General features: G+C 44.6%; 1 pseudogene; it reads right to left on the minus strand.

Moving 5' to 3' along the window:
- Nucleotides 1-507: 507 nt before the first annotated feature.
- Nucleotides 508-19,185, minus strand: LOC123492740 (annotated as a pseudogene).
- Nucleotides 19,186-19,993: the final 808 nt, after the last annotated feature.

Consider the following 19,993-nt stretch of genomic DNA (forward strand, 5'->3'; position numbering starts at 1 on the left):
CAAAGTCCAGAGTTTATTCCGTTTACATAAATAAAATGCACCCAGCGTAAAAACGAAACATCACAAGGGAAATATTCCACCTTGGCAAATACAAATGGAAGAGTAGCTCAACCGAGCTACTCGCTCTCACAATGAAACAATCACTCACAAAGACAAGGGGAACAGAGGGAACACTTATACACATACTAATTAGGGGAATGAGCACCAGGTGTGTGTGATTGACAAGACAAGACTTGACAAGTGGAGTGATGAGAATGGGATCGGCAGTAGCTAGTAAGCCGGTGACGACGAACGTCGAAACCTGCCCGAACAAGGAGGGAGGCAGCCTCGGCGGAAGTCGTGACAGTTTCGTCTCTTCTCTATACCCTTTCCAGGCTGTTCTGTCAGCAATTTTACAGTACGTTTTTATACTTATGAATTTCTGAAACCTACCTATGCTAAATGTCAGACAAAAATTGAAAAATAGTTGCGTCAATGTATAATTCCATCTTTGATGACAGCATCTCCTCATGCATAGACTACTCGTCCTGTGTGTCAGATGGGAGTGAGAGTCAGGAGGTTATGGGTGTCTGTTTATACAGAAGTGGAGTGAGGGTCCACAGGCCTGATTGGCTGCTGTGACATCAGTAAACACATGGAACAGCACAGACGTACCCTCCCCTCTGAACTTTTTCTGTCCTCATGCTACAAGAGAACCGTTTCCGTTTTCTTCAGAAAGCTATCATTGGTAATGATTGAGCGATAAGAACACTATATGTACGATATGGATATATACTTCTCATTTCAGTTCTTAAATTTGAATTGCTATGATTTGTAATAATTGTCCAGCAGCATACCACCCTGCATCTTACTGCTGGCTTGCTACAGAAGCTAAGCAGGGTCGGTCCTGGTTCATCTGCGGATGGCAGACCAGATGCTGCTGGAAGTGATGTTTGAGGGACAGTAGGAGGCACTCTTTCCTCTGGTCTAAAAAAAGGTCCCAGGGCAGTGTTTGGGGACATTGTGTCCAGACTCTCTGTGGTCACTAAAAGATCCCATGGCACTTATTGTAAGAGTAGGGGTGTTAACCCTGGTGTCCTGGCAAATTTCCAATTTGACCAACATGGCTTCCAAATGGTTCATTAAACTCCCCTGTTATTATTCCCTATGTTGTTGCTGTAAATGAGAATGTGTTCTCAGTCAACTGGTTGTCAAGCTCATATCTACACACTCAAAGGTATCATTAGTATGACAACTGCTTATAAATGCGTTCTCTAGCAAATGTTTTGAAGAGTGCTTACACTTTTTTGGTCTTTTGTTCCAAAATGTATTTTTTTTTTTTTTTACATTGGATAAACGTACAGACTCAGAGCTTCAAAATGGTATATCGTACACTGCAGTTGAGGACCTTGGGAAAGTAATGCTACTTTGAAAGTTGATTAACTTGTAACCCCACTTTTGAGAAAATGGCCCTTGAATGTTTTGGTACACCTACTAGAGAGCTCTTCCTTGTTTACACACATTCAGCATCGTTCACACCTCTTAAGCCTTAGCCCCACCCATCTCTTTAAGGATTCACATGTGAGGCCATGCGCTAAACAGAGTGAGTACGGTAGTGTAGTAAACAACCAAATATTTAAAGACTAAAAGGGGTGAAAAGTAGTAGCCCACAAGAAGGGAAAAACTCCAGGGAAAAATACACCTTATCTAGTCCTTGGCCTATATCCTAATCTGACTTTGGTGGAGCTCATGTTGTTCTTTACATTGCTGCCTCTGGTAAACTAACTGTAAGTCGCTCTGGATAAGAGCGTCTGCTAAATGACTAAAATGTAATGTAAATGTAAACACACACTATTTCAAATCAAATCTAAGTTTATTCGTCACATGCACAGGATACAGAAGGTGTAAACTGTACAATGAAACGCTTACTTGCACATTTGCAATTAGCAATATCAAAAATAGTATGTGTCAATGGAAAAGAGTCAACAAAGTGTAAATTCCAGTAGAGAAAGAACAAAATAATATACACTATGTACAATAACAATATCAATAACGAGATCAGTGATAGATGAGGTAGTTATATGCATACAATCAACGATAAAGTGACTGAGCAGCAGGATAAAAAATAAATAGTAGCAGCAATGTGTGTGTGTATGTGTGTGAGTGTGTCTGAAATCACCCCCAGACACACCTGGCCAAGTAGATGGTTCATGAAAAAGAAAGGCTATATCCACCCACCAGCCACATCTAGCTAAGTGTATGGGTCTCTATTGTCTAGATATGTACACATGTTCATGAAATACAATAGATTATGTCACGATAGTCGTATACAGAGGAGGACCAAGGCGCAGCGTGATGAACGAACATGTTTAAACTTTATTAATATTTAGTGATAATAGACAACAATAAACAAAACAAGAAACGACACGTGAAGTCCACGGTAACAATGACCAACACGGAACAAGAACCCACAAATACAAAGGGAAAACAGACAGTTTAAATATGGCTCCCAATCAGAGACAACCAACGACAGCTGACACTCGTTGCCTCTGATTGGGAGTCACTCTAGCCAACATAGAAATAAACACAACAGAATGAACACACCCTGGCTCAACATATAGAGTCCCAGAGCCAGGGTGTGACAGATTAGGCCTTAATCATCCCAAGACACACCTGGCTAAGTTGATGGGTCAGATAATCATCTGGCGAAGTTGAGTCTTGTGTTTAGACATTTAACGTTAGCAAGATAGCTAGCTAAACAATGAACAATAATCCCAACGCATACGGTATGGTAATACAAATGGATTGTCATAGCTAGCCACCATGCATGAAATTATGTAGTATGAATCTGCAGGTTGAAAGCTAAACAACTAGGTTAAATGATAGCTAGCTATCAGTAGGCTATATAACTAGCAATGCAAATGGTTTTATGAGATGAATAATATTACTACACAGCTCATACACGTACTGTAGCTAGCTAGTGTCAGGGCGTGTTGTAGGTGTAGTGTAGGAATCAAACGCAGGACGCAGACTGAATGTTCCAAAGGCTGTATTACTGGCCCAACACAGGCAACAGGACAACTAAGCCCGACAGCAAAACCCGCACGAAGGCGAAAGGTAAATGCGCACTAACAGGTGCGACAAAATGTAACGGTGCACACACAAGTGCAAAATAAGCTCCAGCACAGTGGAGAAATACGCTCAACCGAGCAAAACACAACACTGACGGAAACAATCACACACAACACTAGACAAACACAACGAGAAACTTATAGGACACTAATTACGTCAAAACAGAAACAGGTGTGGAAACAAACAGACAAAAGCAAACGAACATGAAACATCTAGCGGTGGCAGCTAGAATTCCGGAGACGCACGTAACGCGAAGCCTGCCCCGAACAAGGAGAGAGAGGCAGCCTCGGCCGAAACCGTGACAGCTAGCCAGCCAGCTAACGTTAGCTAGATAGCTACCTAGCTAGCTAACAGTAGGCTTTAACTTTCAATGGAAACAACTTTCTGACAAAATTTGAAAATGTAGCTAGACTCTTACCCTTATGCATTGTTGAATGCTTCATGACTGGAAAGCCTTTCACTAAGTTAAACATACACTACCGGTCAAAAGTTGTAGAATACCTACTAATTCAAGGGTTTTTCTTTATTTTTACTATTTTCTACATTGTAGAATAATAGTGAAGACATCAAAACTATGAAATAACACATATGGAAGGAATCATGTAGTAACCAAAAAAGTGTTAAACAAATCAAAATATATTTTATATTTGAGATTCTTCAAATAGCCACCCTTTGCCTTGATGACAGCTTTGCACACTCTTCTCATTCTCTCAACCAGCTTGACCTGGAATACTTTTCCAACAGTCTTGAAGGAGTTCCCACATATGCTGAGCACTTGTTGGCTGCTTTTCCTTCACTCTGCGGTCTGACTCATCCAAAACCATCTCAATTGGGTTAAGATTGTGGAGGCCAGATCATTTGATGCTGCACTCCATCACTCTCCTTCTTAGTAAAATAGCCCTTACACAGCCTGGAGGTGTGTTGGGTCATTGTCCTGTTAAAAAAACAAATGATAGTCCCACTAAGCCCAAACCAGATGGGATGGCGTATCACTGCAGAATGCTATGGTAGCCATGCTGATTAAGTGTGCCTTGAATTCTAAATAAATCACAGACATTGTCACCAGTAAAGCACCCCCACACATAACACCTCCTCCTCCATGCTTTACGGTGGGAACTAGACATGCAGTGATCATCTGTTCACCCACATGGCATCTCACAAAGACACAGCGGTTGGAACTGTGGTGAATGATGGACGGAGTCAGGCGCAGGAGTAAAATAACCGGATGCAGATTTATTCCTTCCAGACATACAAGCCTACAACGGCAATCGAAACAGGTACAGGGGAAACAATCCTCCCCGTCCAAACACAGTCTAAGAAAATACAATAAAGGTAATGACACAGGGGAAAATCAACCCTGGCAAAATAAATGAGAGAGTATCTCAACCGAGCTACTCTCCTCCCACATAGAACAATCACTCACAAAGACAAGGGAGCAGAGGGAACACTTATACACAGACTAATTAGGGGATGAGCACCAGGTGTGTGTGAAAGACAAGACAAGACAAGTGGAGTGATGAGAATGGGAGCAGCAGTAGCTAGTAAGCCGGTGACGTACGAACGCCGAAACCTGCCCGAACAAGGAAGGGAGGCAGCCTCGGCGGAAGTCGTGACAGTACCCCCCCACCCCCCTTGATGCGCGGCTCCAGCAGCATACTGACCCCGATGAGAGTTGCAGGCTCATGTCTATCAGAGCAGAGAGAGGGAAAAGTGAATCTCATTCTAGTTCTGAGAGAGAGAGATACAGGCGCGCTTCTCTCTCTCACCACAGCAACGGCCATGCATTGGTCTCAAACATGCGCTATAATGGCTGAAAATCGACGTTTTCACATTACGTTTTTTAGGGCAGGAGAATTAATGAGGCGGCAACTCGAATGAACTTTGATCGCTTTTATTAGAATTTGTACATTGCAAACAGCTATTTCTTTTCACAGCGAAACAGTCCACAACTGAGAGGTGTATAATTTGAGCCGGATTCTGGCGGAACAGGATCAGGCTCAAATTAAACACTGCTTATACAGATGCATTCACATGCAGTGGCGTCAGTTCAGCTTACATTGCAAACAGCTATTTCTTTTCTCAAGTAGAGGTACGGATCAGCCAAATAGGTTCTGGAGCGAAACAGCAACTGAGTATATTGAGTTAAATAAACACTGCTTATACAGGTGCATACACATGCAGTGGCGTCAGTTCAGCTAAACCTAGGATATGGCAAAGTGAGGGTGGGGGGATATTTTTTTCAGGGGGGTGGAAGTTGACGCTGATTTACTGCATTTCTACACAATTTATAAACTCTAAAATGCTATTTGGAGAACAGCAAAAACAAAAACAGCCATTAATTATCACTGCAAATGATCAATTGATCAATGATGAATTGATGTTTACTGATCATGAAAAGCATACAGTTACTTGCTGTATAACTCTGATGATAGAGCTAAATGTGCACAATTGTTTTGCATGGAATAATCAGGAAATGTGTAGGTCTGACTATGCACTTCAAGAGGTGATGATATTAGCGGAGCTGTGGGCCTCCTTGCCCCCAGCAGGCAAATTGAGCGCTCTACACCTTATTGTGATGTTTTATTGAAAGTGACCTATAAAATGACAAACACTATAGTATAACCTCAATCTCATCATAAATTGACTTATTTACTAGTGGAACGGCACATACAGTGCAATGTGAAATAGATGCATAATACACGCTATCAAGTCACAACAAGGCCGACATCAAATGCAGACATCCATAGTTTGGGGAAGATATTTCTTCACCATAAAATTGCACCTTTATAATGAAGGATTTCATACATCTAGCATCGCATTTGCAGACCAATGTAAGATAGGCTACTATTCCTAATGTGATGAGTAGATTGCATAGTCAGAATTTAGGCTAATAATATAACTCAATCACTCTTAGCAAAACAGACAGTTCTGAACAGGTAGGTCTAATCAGAGATGTTTCTTCTCCATTCTTTGCACAGGAAAAATGTGGCCTTTTATAAACAAATTAGTATCCTACTCTGGTGACACTGACAACAGATCATTAAAAGTGACCTTGTCTTGAATGCAACCATCTAATCTGGCCTACGGAAAGGGGAGACACAAATTGTACAATATGATGTCCATCTAGCCTGAAGGAGGAAATTATTGTCCCCAAAAAACGTTCCAGTGGTACTGATCCAATGATAAAGACAGTGAATATGCTCGCGCTCACCGGGGCTTTGGCCTCCGCTGGTGCCAACAACATAAGCTACTGTTCGCTCAATTGGTAGAGACAGATTTGGCTTTTTATTGTGTTCTCTTTTCAGCAATAGCCATTTGCTTTCTGAACTATGTTTTCCTTACGATTGTATTTTGAAAAATGCGATAGGCCTAGGCATATTTAACAGCTTTTCACTAACCGCCACAACTCAACAATAAGTAATTTGGTAGGCTATTTGTCTTGCCGCGTGCACTGCTCAAATTGCACGTTTAAAACAATCCACAGCCCATTTTTTTAAACAAGATGATAATCTGTGGCCAAAACATGCTCTCTGGTGTTGTATTTTGAATGATTTTATTTATTTCTGTACAGGCACGAGTAATTATATAGCTAATTGTGCCGACATCAATATGGATGTAACCGGTGCATAAAACAACTGGCGGCAAGGCTTACATGGCCGAGTTCAAATGCGACATCAAATTCAAAGCAATCGGCGCACTGCCTAAACGGCTGACCAGCAAAGCAAACTTCCTGGCACTGCTCTGCTTTCTTAAAGTGAGAGAAAAGGCGCACAGGCTGGCAGCTTCTCCCCTAACGATGCTCCGCATGGTCCTAAACCCAGCCAATCAATATGCTAAACATCCGTTGTATTTTAATTAGGATTAGAATGATTTTAGTCTACTTTTTTGTAGCCTACTTTTACATGTTTGACTGCCATACCCTGCCACACCCAACTGACACCCCTGTACATAGGGATTTGGTGAAAGCAAGTAACATACTACATATACTCTACTGACATTGGCCTTAGCTTTATTTATTTCCTGGTGGTGTAGATGATGATGAAGCTGGTCATACAGCAGAGGAGAACTCCAGTTCTTATGATGGAGAGAAGGACCAGGATTATCATTTGTTGATCAGCAACTGAAATAACAAGAATTCTCAGTCTAGGTTGCTATAAGACGCTGTTGTACTTTATTTAAATTCTGTGGTACTTTCATGGTACATCATATAAATTCATTTACGAAAGATTCTCACTTAAAATAACAGAATAAACATACCTTCTTCACAATGCTCTGTAAGGTCCTTTTCAGAATCTTTGTGACCTTTTGGAAGATTAGGAGAGATAAATATTCCCACTGTTATTCCCACTGTAGTACGATAGTATTATATCTCCAACATTTTCTCAATAATATCTCTGATACCTCATATACATGTTAGTGCATTTGGAGTCATAGCAGACAAGTTGTTGAAAAGATTACCTTGGACCTTCAGGAGAGTTGCATTGGTGAAAATGACGTATTTATCCAACATTCCACAGAAGTAAAGACCAGAATCAGCTACATCCAACTCTGTCATTTTGAGGAAGATTATTCTATGGCTGACAAACATTTCCATATGGCTGGGCTGAAAACCATTGTGATGCTGGACAGTTGACTCAGAGCTAAACATAGACGCGATGCCTAGGGGCTCTGAGTAGTTGACTTGCTTGAACCAGCCAACGTGTCCTGGAGCTCCAGTGACATTGGTGCACTGCAAAGTGACATTATCTCCAGGATGGACCACCACTGAGGGAGGAGGAGAGACCGACACAACAGGGGTCAGATCTGAAAGAGAGAAGACAAAGGTTTAGAAACAATTCCAAACATATAACTTTCTGTTCACTCATGCATTACTATACCTAAACCTAGTCTCAACTATGAATCATAAACTCGTAATGACTTAGATAACTTACACAAGCCATAGATGACAAGAGCTGATAAACATATGCGTGCCATTCTGTGCTTAGAGCTACACTGCCAGTCCATGAAGGAAGGACTACATCTTTAGATGAAAGTGATTTATGATTAGGGGCGGGACATGGTGTGAGAGCCATAGAGGCATACAATGACCACAGATCGTTTTTTTCTTACAACCAATCCCTGATTTTCCACTCTTTCATTTGGTTTGAGAGAGAATGATAAGATATTAGTTATAGACTGTAGTTTATCATCATAGAGGTTCCCAGAACTGACCATTTTAAGTTGGTCAAACATACTGTATATTTTCCATTTTAAAGTAATAACGTTTAAATAAAGGATCTGGATTACAGTAAATATACAAAAAAATCTGTTTTCACAGTGATGACACCCATTACAGTTGGGTCTAATCATTCTATTGGCATTCTATCCACCCCCCTTGTGTGAATAACAATTGGCTGGAATTGGTGGTTGTTAACCAATAGGGGGCGCTCCTCTGACTGCACCAGGTAGATCACTGAACGGAAGAACACATGCGTTTGGCAGGAGCATTGGCTTTTAGTCACACTATAGTATACCTTAAAGGTATTGTGAGCTTCGCTGCATTACATTTGATCATAGAAGCTAAAAACAATAGTGTCAGCCCAACAGGACGCTCAGGTCTGTCTATCTGGCCTCTTGTAATCTGGGTTGTAATTCTGCTTGAGAATGTAACAGAGAGAATGTTTGTTACGATCAAGATGATAACAATCAGAACAAATATTATGTAGTTCAGCAATCGGGTTTGATTCTCTTGAGAAGGAGAGTTTCAAATGAAGGAATTGGTAAGGTTGCTGACCAAAACAAATGGTGTAGTTAATAATACCTGTACCTATACTTGGTGCCCCGTGTGAGGATAAAATGATATTATCCAATTTTTGGGCATTTTATGCAACCTTTTACTTAGAGATCAGGTCTCTGATCGTTAAAATATAATAATGTATCTAATAATAAATACATAAATAAATAATAATCTATGTATCTAATAATATAATGTTTTATTGGAATAATATCAGGTAATAGTACACTTTATCTTACAATACAGGTTACCAATTATGCATGCTATAAATCTCTGGAAATGGTAAATTGGTAAAATAAGTGAAAGAAATTACCTTGAATGTCCAGCTTGGTCCTGTTCCCAAACAGTATCTCCCCACATGAGGCCACAGCACAGTAGTTAGTCCCAGCATCAGAGAGGCTGAGGTTCCTCCTGGGGAGGTTGTAGACACAGCTCTGTGTAGGAGACCCAGTCTCAGGGCTTTTCTCACACTGATCACTCCTGTATCCATGGGTGTAAATTATTCCTGAACGGGATTCTCCTGAGCCATGTCTGAACCAATAGACACTGTTCTCCTGCACAGGTCTCAGTGTGTATTGTACAGTTCAGAGTCTCTTGGCTGGACTGACTTAGACACAAGCTGCCGAATGAGATGCTTGGTACTGGAATCTGCACATTTTGCAATAAAGCCAAGGCTCTATATGATTCCATATGAATGGCATAATTTCTACATACAAAAAATGCCAGACAGTTACGTATTATTAAACTTCTGTGTTACTTACCATCATACTCAAAAACACACCTTTCCCGAAGGTCACAGTTTCCAAAGTAACTGTATCCTAATATCTGACTGCCTTGCATCTGAAATGGTCAGCACAAAACGTAGAGTTATGAATATAACTACTGTTCTAGTTATCATACTATGGGGAGTCAAGGACCAATCACATTCACCTGAAGAAAGCAAAAAACAATCCCAATGGGCCAATGAATGCAGAGCCTGCCTCGGAAGCCCCGCCTTCCTGGCTATAACACCAGGGCTCGCATTAATTTAGTAAATTCAGAACCGCTCTTGAGCGAGCTCAAACCCCCTGACGGCGCGGGCCAAAATATGTTATACCTTGTTCTCTCCTTCAGGGAACAGGTAGTTATATTCACAACAGTACGTTCCCTTTCAGTCGGTAACTTGATATAACATACTATGGGGACACATAATCCCGCCCCAAGCCGGCTCAGAGGGTAGCAAACTAGGAGGCACACGGTAGCCCAATCACACAGAGGTTCCACTGGCTCCAAAAGGGGGTCTAATACTTACCCGAGACGCCTGAACTGTCAGAGCCTTATGAGGCCTGAACTGTCAGTGCCCCATACAGGGAACCAGAAAATGCTGCAACTTGGCTATGTGCACTGACACGCTGCAGCCCAAGTCCATAGACACCACAGTTCCAAGAAACGTCGCACACAGAGCACAATACTACCTTACAAGCCTGAAATGCCAGAACTCATACAAGGAACCGGAAGTCCACAACAACAGAACAGCTGCTGTAACTTGGCAAAGCGCACACGTGCGCTGCATAGCATTGACCAGAGTCTGTGAACCACAGCAGCCCGAGGCTCAAATCCACAGGAAAACCTGCAGTACCCTGGAATCTGTGTACTCCTGCGCTGCCGTGGCAGCCCATGGCTCAAACACACAGGGAACTGTGGTAACCCTGATAAATGCACACTCTGCGCACTTCCGCACACAGTTATAATGGTGCCAGAGGGGATGGCTGCAGTTTTATGGACTCTTAACCAACCGTGCTGTTAAATTTTTTTTTTGCATTGTTTGTAACTTATTTTGTATATAAGGTTGATGCTACTGTCTTTATGACCGAAAAGAGCTTCTGGACATCAGAACAGCGATTACTCACCTTGAACTGGACGAATACTTTTTCTTTAATGAGTTCTTACGAGAGAGATTTGCTCCAGACACCCGACAGGGCCCGTATCCCCGTCATTCGCAGTAGAAAGAAAAGGAGATATCGCGGAAAGAGATCGGGGTGCCTGTTAAGGAGCTGGCGACGAGTGGCTAATCTGCCTTTGCCATCGATACTATTGGCCAACGTACAATAGCTTGATAATAAAGTGGACAAGCACGTATATCCTACCAACGGGACATTATAAACTGTAATATCTTATGTTTCACTGAGTCGTGGCTGAACGATGGCATGAATAACATACAGCTGGCGGGTTATACACTGTATCGGCACGATAGAACAGCAGCCTCTGGTAAAACAAGGGGTGGCGGTCTTTGTATATTTGTAAACAACAGCTGGTGATTGATATCTAAGGAAATCTCGAGGTTTTGCTCGCCTGAGTTAGAGTATCTCATGATAAGCTGTAGACCACAATATCTACCAAAAGAGTTTTCATCTATATTCTCCGTAGCTGTCTATTTACCACCAGAAACCGATGCTGGCACTAAGACCGCACTCAATGAACTGTATACGGCCATAAGAAAACAGGAAAACGCTCATCCAGAGGCGGCGCTCCTAGAGGCCGGGTACTTTAATGCAGGGAAACCTAAATCCGTTTTACCTCATTTCTACCAGCATGTTAAATGTGCAACCAGTGCGAAAAAAACTCTAGTCCACCTTTACTCCACACACAGAGATGCCTACAAAGCTCTCCCTTGTCCTCCATTTGGCAAATCTGACCATAATTCTATCCTCCTGATTCCTGCTTAAAACAAAAACTAAAGCAGGAAGCACCAGTGACTCGTTCAATAAGAAAGTGGTCAGATGAAGCAGATGCTAAGCTACAGGACTGTTTTGCTAGCACAAACTGGAAAATATTCCGGAATTCTTCCGATGGCATTGAGGAGCACACCACATCAGTCACTCGCTTCATCAATAAGTGCATCGATGATGTCGTCCCCACAGTGACTGTACGTACATACCCCAACCAGAAGCCATGGATTACAGGCGACATCCGCACTGAGCTAAAGGGTAGAGCTGCCACTTTCAACGAGCGGGACTCTAACCCGGAAGCTTATAAGAAATCCCGCTATGCCCTCCGACGAACCAATAAACAGGCAAAGAGTCAATACAGGACTAAGATCGAATCGTACTACAACGGCTCAGACGCTCGTCGGATGTGGAAGGGCTTGCAAACTATTACAGACTACAAAGGGAATCACAGCTGCGAGCTGCCCAGTGACACAATACTTCCAGACGAGCTAAATTACTTTTATGCTCGCTTTCGAGGCTAGTAACACTGAAACATGCATGAGAAAATCAGCTGTTCCAGACGACTGTGTGATCATGCTCTCCGTAGCCGATGTGAGTAAGACCTTTAAACAGGTCAACATTCACAAGGCCGCAGGGCCAGACGGATTACCAGGACGTGTACTCCGAGCATGCGCTGACCAACTGGCAAGTGTCTTCACTGACATTTTCAACTTCTCCCTGTCTGAGTCTGTAATACAAACATGTTTCAAGCAGACCACCATAGTCCCTGTGCCCAAGAACACTAAGGTAACCTGCCTAAATGACTACCGACCCGTAGCACTCACGTCTGTAGCCATGAAGTGCTTTGAAGGCTGGTCATGGCTCACATCAACACCATTATCCCAGAAACCCTAGATCCACTCCTATCTGTATACCGCCCCAACAGATCCACAGATGATGCAATCTCTATTGCGCTCCACACTGCCCTTTCCCACCTGGACAAAAGGAACACCTATGTGAGAATGCTATTAATTGACTACAGCTCAGCGTTCAACACCATAGTGCCCTCAAAGCTCATCACTAAGCTAAGGACGCTGGGACTAAACACCTCCCTCTGCAACTGGATCCTGGACTTCCTGACGGGCCGCCCCCAGGTGGTAAGGGTAGGTAACAACACATCTGCCACGCTGATCCTCAACACGGGGGCCCCTCAGGGGTGCGTGCTCATTCCCCTCCTGTACTCCTTGTTCACTCATGACTGCATGGCCAGGCACGACTCCAACACCATCATTAAGTTTGCCGATGGCACAACAGTGGTAGGCCTGATCACCGACAACGACGAGACAGCCTATAGGGAGGAGGTCAGAGACCTGGCCGTGTGGTGCCAGGACAACAACCTCTCCCTCAACGTGAGCAAGACAAAGGAGATGATTGTGGACTACAAGAAAAAGTAGAGGACCGAGCATGCCCCCCATTCTCATCGACGGGGCTGTAGTGGAGCAGGTTGAGGGCTTCAAGTTCCTTGGTGTCCACATCACCAACAAACTAACATGGTCCAAGCACACCAAGACAGTCATGAAGAGGGCACGACAAAACCTATTCCACCTCAGGAGACTGAAAAGATTTGGCATGGGTCCTCAGATCCTCAAAAGGTTCTACAGCTGCACCACCGAGAGCATCCTGACTGGTTGCATCACTGCCTGGTATGGCAACTGCTAGGCCTCCGACCGCAAGGTGTATGGCCCATTACATCACTGGGGCCAAGCTTCCTGCCATCCAGGACCTCTATACCAGGCGGTGTCAGAGGAAGGCCCTAAAAATTGTCAAAGACTCCAGCCACCCTAGTCATAGACTGTTCTCTCTGCTACCGCACGGCAAGCGGTACGGGATTTTAAAATTCTACAAGCCATAAGACTCTGAACATCTAATCAAAGCTACTGAGACTATTGCATTGTGCCCCCCGCCCGCCCGCCCCCCTTTTACGCTGCTACTACTCTCTGTTTATTATCTATGCATGGTCATAATAATTACCTACATTAATATTACATCAATTACCTCGTCTAACCGTTGCCCCCGCACATGACTCGGTACAGTACCCCTGTATATAGCCTTGCTATTGTTATTTTACTGCTGCTCTTTAATTCTTTGTTACTTTTATTTCTTATTATTTGTAGTATTTTTTTGTATTCTTTCTTAAAACTGCATTGTTGGTTAAGGGCTTGTAAGTAAGTAATTTGATTTGATTTGAAGGCTGCTGAAGGGAATCCACAGGGAAACTGTGGTAACCTGGACATAATGCTGCCTAACTTCGACCACGAACAAGTCCATAGACCCTACCGGTTCCAAAAAGGCTCCTGAGGAGTCTGGAATGCCTGAACTCACACAAGGAGTCCAAAAAAACAACAGGGCACCTGCTGTCACTTGATAATGCGCATTTGCACGCTGCCTCATCGCCGAACCATGGCAGCCCAAGGCTCAAACCCACAGGGAAACTGTGGTAACCCAGATAAGAGTGCGTAAACCGGCGCGCTTCCTAACTCCCAGACACAGCCATAAGAACACTATGAGCCAGACTGGGAGCAGTTACGTCCCAAGCGATAAAACCTCACAAAGGCATGTGGTGAACTTCAACTTGCTGCAGCACAGATAACACCAATCGCTATGCACCTGAACAATGCCCAAGAAGCTGCCACACCCCTAGTGGAGTAAGCACACACAACGCTATGCAAACCTTGCCCTTTGCTGTCATACGCCAAGGAGATAGCCTCCACAAACCAAAGAGAAAGACGCTGTTTAGAAAGTACCTTACCCCGAAATGGATTAGCAAAACAGACAAATAGCTGGTGACAAATGCAGATATCCTTGAGCTGATCTATATACGGGCGCAGAGCGCCAATCTATATACTCGCGCAGAGCACGCAATAGTCACAGGCCACTCAACCATCGTTGCTCACTAGAAGCAAGCGTAGGAGATGAAAAGGGTAACACCTCGAAAGCTAGAAACCTGTAAGATATACGCATAACCTTAGGAACAAAAGCTGCATTAGGACGTAACATCACCTTGGAGTCGCCAGTCGCAAACTCCAAACAGGGAGGGTGTACTTATAGCGCGTGGATATTTCCACAATGGCCATGAGCAGGGCAGACTTGTGGGAAAGGACCTCCAGGTCCACAGACTCCAATGTTTCAAAATGAGGCTCACACAGAGTAGCCAGGGCCAAAGCCAGGTCCCAGGTCAGTGCCAAAGCCTTAGACACTGGTCTGAGTGATGCTCGTTTTTCAGGAACTGCACCACCAGAGGATGAGACCCCGGGGTAGAGCCATCAATCCCTACATGACACGCCGAGATGGCTGCCATATAAACTATCCATGTAGAAAAGGAAAAGCCCTGCTCAAAAAGCTCTTGCAAGAACACCACAATAGAGCTCTGAAAAGGAGAATCTCCTTTAATCTGACACCAACCCTCAAACGCACTCCAATTATACGTTTACAACCCCCTCGTAGAGGGCATTCACGCCAACTGTATAGTCGTAATCAAATTCGAGGGTAAACCCCTAGCCGTCAATTTCAGCCAAACCCAAAGATTCCATATCTGTGGTCGTGGATGCCAAACACTCCTGTGCACCTTGGACAAAAGATACAGACGACACGGAACTCTCCACGGGTCCCTGCCTAACAGGCGGATGATCTCTGCGAACCAGGGTTGTCTCGGCCAACGGGGAGCCCCCAGAAAAAAGACCTCCTGTGGACCCTCTCCAAGAGGAAAAGCATAAAGCCGAGCCCGAGGTCACTGATGCACCAAAGCATCCGTTCCCTACGGATCGTCCAGATCCCTCATTGAGAAGCACAGGAGACAAAGCGCTTTTTCTCGCAATGCGTAAAGATCAACATTGGCCTTGCTGAACCAATCCCATATCTGGGCAACCACCGAGGGGTGAAGTCTTCACTCCATTGAGAGAGGAAAGTAGATCCGCACCCACATTGAGAGATCCGGAAAGGTATGTCGGGGTGAGTGACAAGAAATGTACACTGCTCCTTATGAGCAGATAACGGGCCAGGTTCAGGAGAGGGAGAGAGAGAGAGAGACCACGTCTCCCTGATGTACGTCACCGCCGTCCTGTTGTCAGACCTTACCAACACATGCTGCCCCTCCAATATCGGAAGAAAATGCCTCAGCGCCAGAAAAACTGCAAGTAGCTGCAGGTAATTTATTTGCCAAACCCCCCTTTCCGAGTAGCCCACACACAGTGCTCCCCATCCCAGTGAGGATGACTCTGTTGCGATCACCTTTCGGGACATTACCCGGCCCATGGGAACTCACTGTGACAGCAGTCGCGGGCTTCTCCAAGGAGTTAATGGAACCGAGTCCAGAACGAGACCCAGAAAACTGAACGTGTCAGACAACTTTACCTGTGAGTCACCATGAACCCAGAGACCAAATATCAGAAAACAGTGTGAAGATTCACCTGATCCCTCAACTCCGCTATGACCAGCCAATCATCCAGACAGGCCAATATTCTGATCCCCTGACACAGGACGGTGCCAAAGCTGCCTCGCCACCATAGCAAAGGTGCGGGCGACAGGGAGTGTCTGAAGGCAGGACCAGGAACACGTAAGCCACACCCTCGAAATTAAACCTCAGAAACCTTCTGTGGTGAGGATGTATAGCCACACAAAAATATGCATGCTCTGATCAATGGACATTAACCAATCGCTTGGACGCACCAATGCGTGAGCACCTTGAGTGGTTTGTCCAAACCACTCAAGTCCAGGATGAGATGCAGCGTTCCATTGCTCTTAGGAACTAGGAAAGACCAGCTGTACCAACCGCTCTGTACTTCCGACACAGGAATCACCCGGATAGCTCGCTTCCAAAGAAGGGAGGAAATCTCCTCTCTTAAAACAGATGCTAGGACACACCCACGGGGACATCTCGCATGCCCGCCCACTGGGTGAAGCACGCAGCCAACCTCCCATACATTGTCATCTACACTCACTACTGCAAGTCGCTCTGGATAAGAGCGTCCATCAATGTAGCTTTCCAGAATGCAGTTCTCAAACACCTTCAGGGAAGCAGAGCACCCATCCAGCTAGCCATTGCTTGGCTGGGATGCCCATCAGGGAATTGAAATCCAGTCCCCTGCATTACAGGCGGGAAACAACTCTGACCACAAACAGCCCCCCTCTCCCCATCTCCGGCAGCCCTGAGGCCACTGTAACACAGTTACAGGCAAACAGGACATCACTTGTGAGTATCTTTAATTTTCATTATTAAATCACATGCCCTAGGGCACGGTCTGAGTCTCAAAACTGGCTGTTTAGCCTTTTTGAACTTACTCTTACCACTGGCCATCTTACTCAAGCAGAGCAGAAGTGGTAGGCTTTTAGCAAACACAAATCCTACCCAAGCAAGGAAGCATTAGCTACACAAGCAGAGCAGAAAGTAGCTAGCTTTTAGGAAACACAAAGACTGATACCAAGACCCGAACTCGCAACTAGGGGTACGAGAATTCTCTCCCCACTAACAGACATCTAAGTTGGAGCGGAATTTAGTAGTCTTCATGTGCTTGAAATATTTGTAAATTGCGTGACATGTTCTCCTTCAGGCGAACTGAAGAGCGAAGAATTTAGGAAATGAATGCGAGCACAGGTGTTTTAGCCAGGAAGGCGGGGCTTCCGAGGGCGTGCTCTGCATTCATTGGCCCGTTGGGTGTGTTTTTAGTTTTCTTCAGGTGAATATGATTGGTAATTGACTCCCATAGTATGTTATACCGAGTGACCGACTGAAAGGGAACTGTCCCTGTTCTTCTCTGCAGCGAACCAAGGGTTGTTGTCAAACTCCCTATAAAATGTTGGACTTCCAGAGTGAGCATAAATAGATACAATCATCACTGGAGCTTGTCCCACTGTCAGTTTGAACCCGTAGTAGTTTCCAACTTCACCTGACATGAGGCATTGCAAATTTACTGTATCTCCTTGGGTGAATGTCTTCAGGATATCAGACTGAATGATCGTAGCAAGAGAACAGCCTTAAAAATAATTAAAAAACAAAATGTAGCATACTTCAATACCTTTGTTTCTGTGATGAGGTGTGAATGAAGGAGTCAGGCGCAGAAGGTAAAATACCGAAGTCCAGAGTTTATTCCGTTTACATAAATAAAACGCACCCAGCGACAAAACGAAACATCACAAGGGAAATATTCCACCTTGGCAAATACAAATGGAACGATAGCATGGCATCACGGCAGGCTAGCTCCCGTCGGACATCCTCCCTTAGGAGGCACCGGAAATGGTCGATCAGGGCCCGCTAGTTCCACCCGGAACCCCGCTGCCAGCGTCCGGAACTCCAGCACGTAGTCCTGTGCGGTCCTCGTCCCCTGCCTCAGATGGACCAGTCGTTCGCCCGCCTCGCAACCCTCAGGCGGGTGATCGAAAACGGCCCGAAAGAGGCGAGCAAACTCCCCGTAGTCCTCCAACGCGGCACCTCCCTCGTTCCACACCGCGTTGGCCCACTCCAGGGCTCTCCCACAAAGGCAGGAAACAAGGACAGATACCTTCTCCCGCTCCAGTGGCGCCGGCCTGATGCTGGAGAAATACAGCTCTAGTTGGAGCAGAAATCCCTTACATCGCGCTGCCGTCCCATCAAACGCCGGTGGCCGAGATATCTGGATCCCTCCAGGGGCTGGGGTGTAGATGGCTGGATCCGGTTGACCAGCTGGTCTCGATAGATCGGGTCCTCTCTTCTCCAGGCGTTGCGCTACCTGAAGAACTCGATCCATCGCTTCCCCCAAGCTGGCAAGCATTGAGGAATGCTCCTGGACCCTTGCCACAACTCCAAGCATGCGGTCTTCTCCTGCTGACTCCATTCAGCAGGTGAGTGATTCTGTGACGAGGTGTGAATGAAGGAGTCAGGCAAAGGAGGTAAAATACCGAAGTCCAGAGTTTATTCAGTTTACATAAATAAAATGCACCCAGCGTAAAAACGAAACATCACAAGGGAAATATTCCACCTTGGCAAATACAAATGGAAGAGTAGCTCAACCGAGCTACTCGCTCTCACAATGAAACAATCACTCACAAAGACAAGGGGAACAGAGGGAACACTTATACACATACTAATTAGGGGAATGAGCACCAGGTGTGTGTGATTGACAAGACAAGACATGACAAGTGGAGTGATGAGAATGGGATCGGCAGTAGCTAGTAAGCCGGTGACGACGAACGCCGAAACCTGCCCGAACAAGGAGGGGAGGCAGCCTCGGCGGAAGTCGTGACAGTTTCGTCTCTTCTCTATACCTTTTCCAGGCTGTTCTGTCAGCAATTTTACAGTACGTTTTTATACTTATGAATTTCTGAAACCTACCTATGCTAAATGTCAGACAAAAATGGAAAAATAGTTGCGTCAATGTATAATTCCATCTTTGATGACAGCATCTCCTCATGCATAGACTACTCGTCCTGTGTGTCAGATGGGAGTGAGAGTCAGGAGGTTATGGGTGTCTGTTTCTACAGAAGTGGAGTGAGGGTCCACAGGCCTGATTGGCTGCTGTGACATCAGTAAACACATGGAACAGCACAGACGTACCCTCCCCTCTGAACTTTTTCTGTCCTCATGCTACAAGAGAACCGTTTCCGTTTTCTTCAGAAAGCTATCATTGGTAATGATTGAGAGATAAGAACACTATATGTCCGATATGGATATATACTTCTCATTTCAGTTCTTAAATTTGAATTGTTATGATATGTAATAATTGTCCAGCAGCATACCACCCTGCATCTTACTGCTGGCTTGCCACAGAAGCTAAGCAGGGTCGGTCCTGGTTGATCTGCGGATGGCAGACCAGATGCTGCTGGAAGTGATGTTTGAGGGACAGTAGGAGGCACTCTTTCCTCTGGTCTAAAAAAAGGTCCCAGGGCAGTGTTTGGGGACATTGTGTCCAGACTCTCTGGGGTCACTAAAATATCCCATGGCACTTATTGTAAGAGTAGGGGTGTTAACCCTGGTGTCCTGGCAAATTTCCAATTTGACCAACATGGCTTCCAAATGGTTCATTAAACTCCCCTGTTATTATTCCCTATGTTGTTGCTGTAAATTAGAATGTGTTCTCATTCAACTGGTTGTCAAGCTCATATCTACACACTCAAAGGTATCATTAGTATGACAACTGCTTATAAATGCGTTCTCTAGCAAATGTTTGGAAGAGTGCTTACACTTTTTGGTCTTTTGTACCAAAATAAAATAAAAATAAAATAAAAATTTACATCGGATAAACGTACAGACTCAGAGCTTCAAAATGGTATATCATACACTGCAGTTGAGGACCTTGGGAAAGTAATGCTACTTTGAAAGTTGATTAACTTGTAACCCCACTTTTGAGAAAATGGCCCTTGAATGTTTTGGTACACCTACTAGAGAGCTCTT

This window comes from Coregonus clupeaformis, chromosome 16 (genome assembly GCF_020615455.1).
Source record: "Coregonus clupeaformis isolate EN_2021a chromosome 16, ASM2061545v1, whole genome shotgun sequence".
NCBI classification, from domain to species: domain Eukaryota; kingdom Metazoa; phylum Chordata; class Actinopteri; order Salmoniformes; family Salmonidae; genus Coregonus; species Coregonus clupeaformis.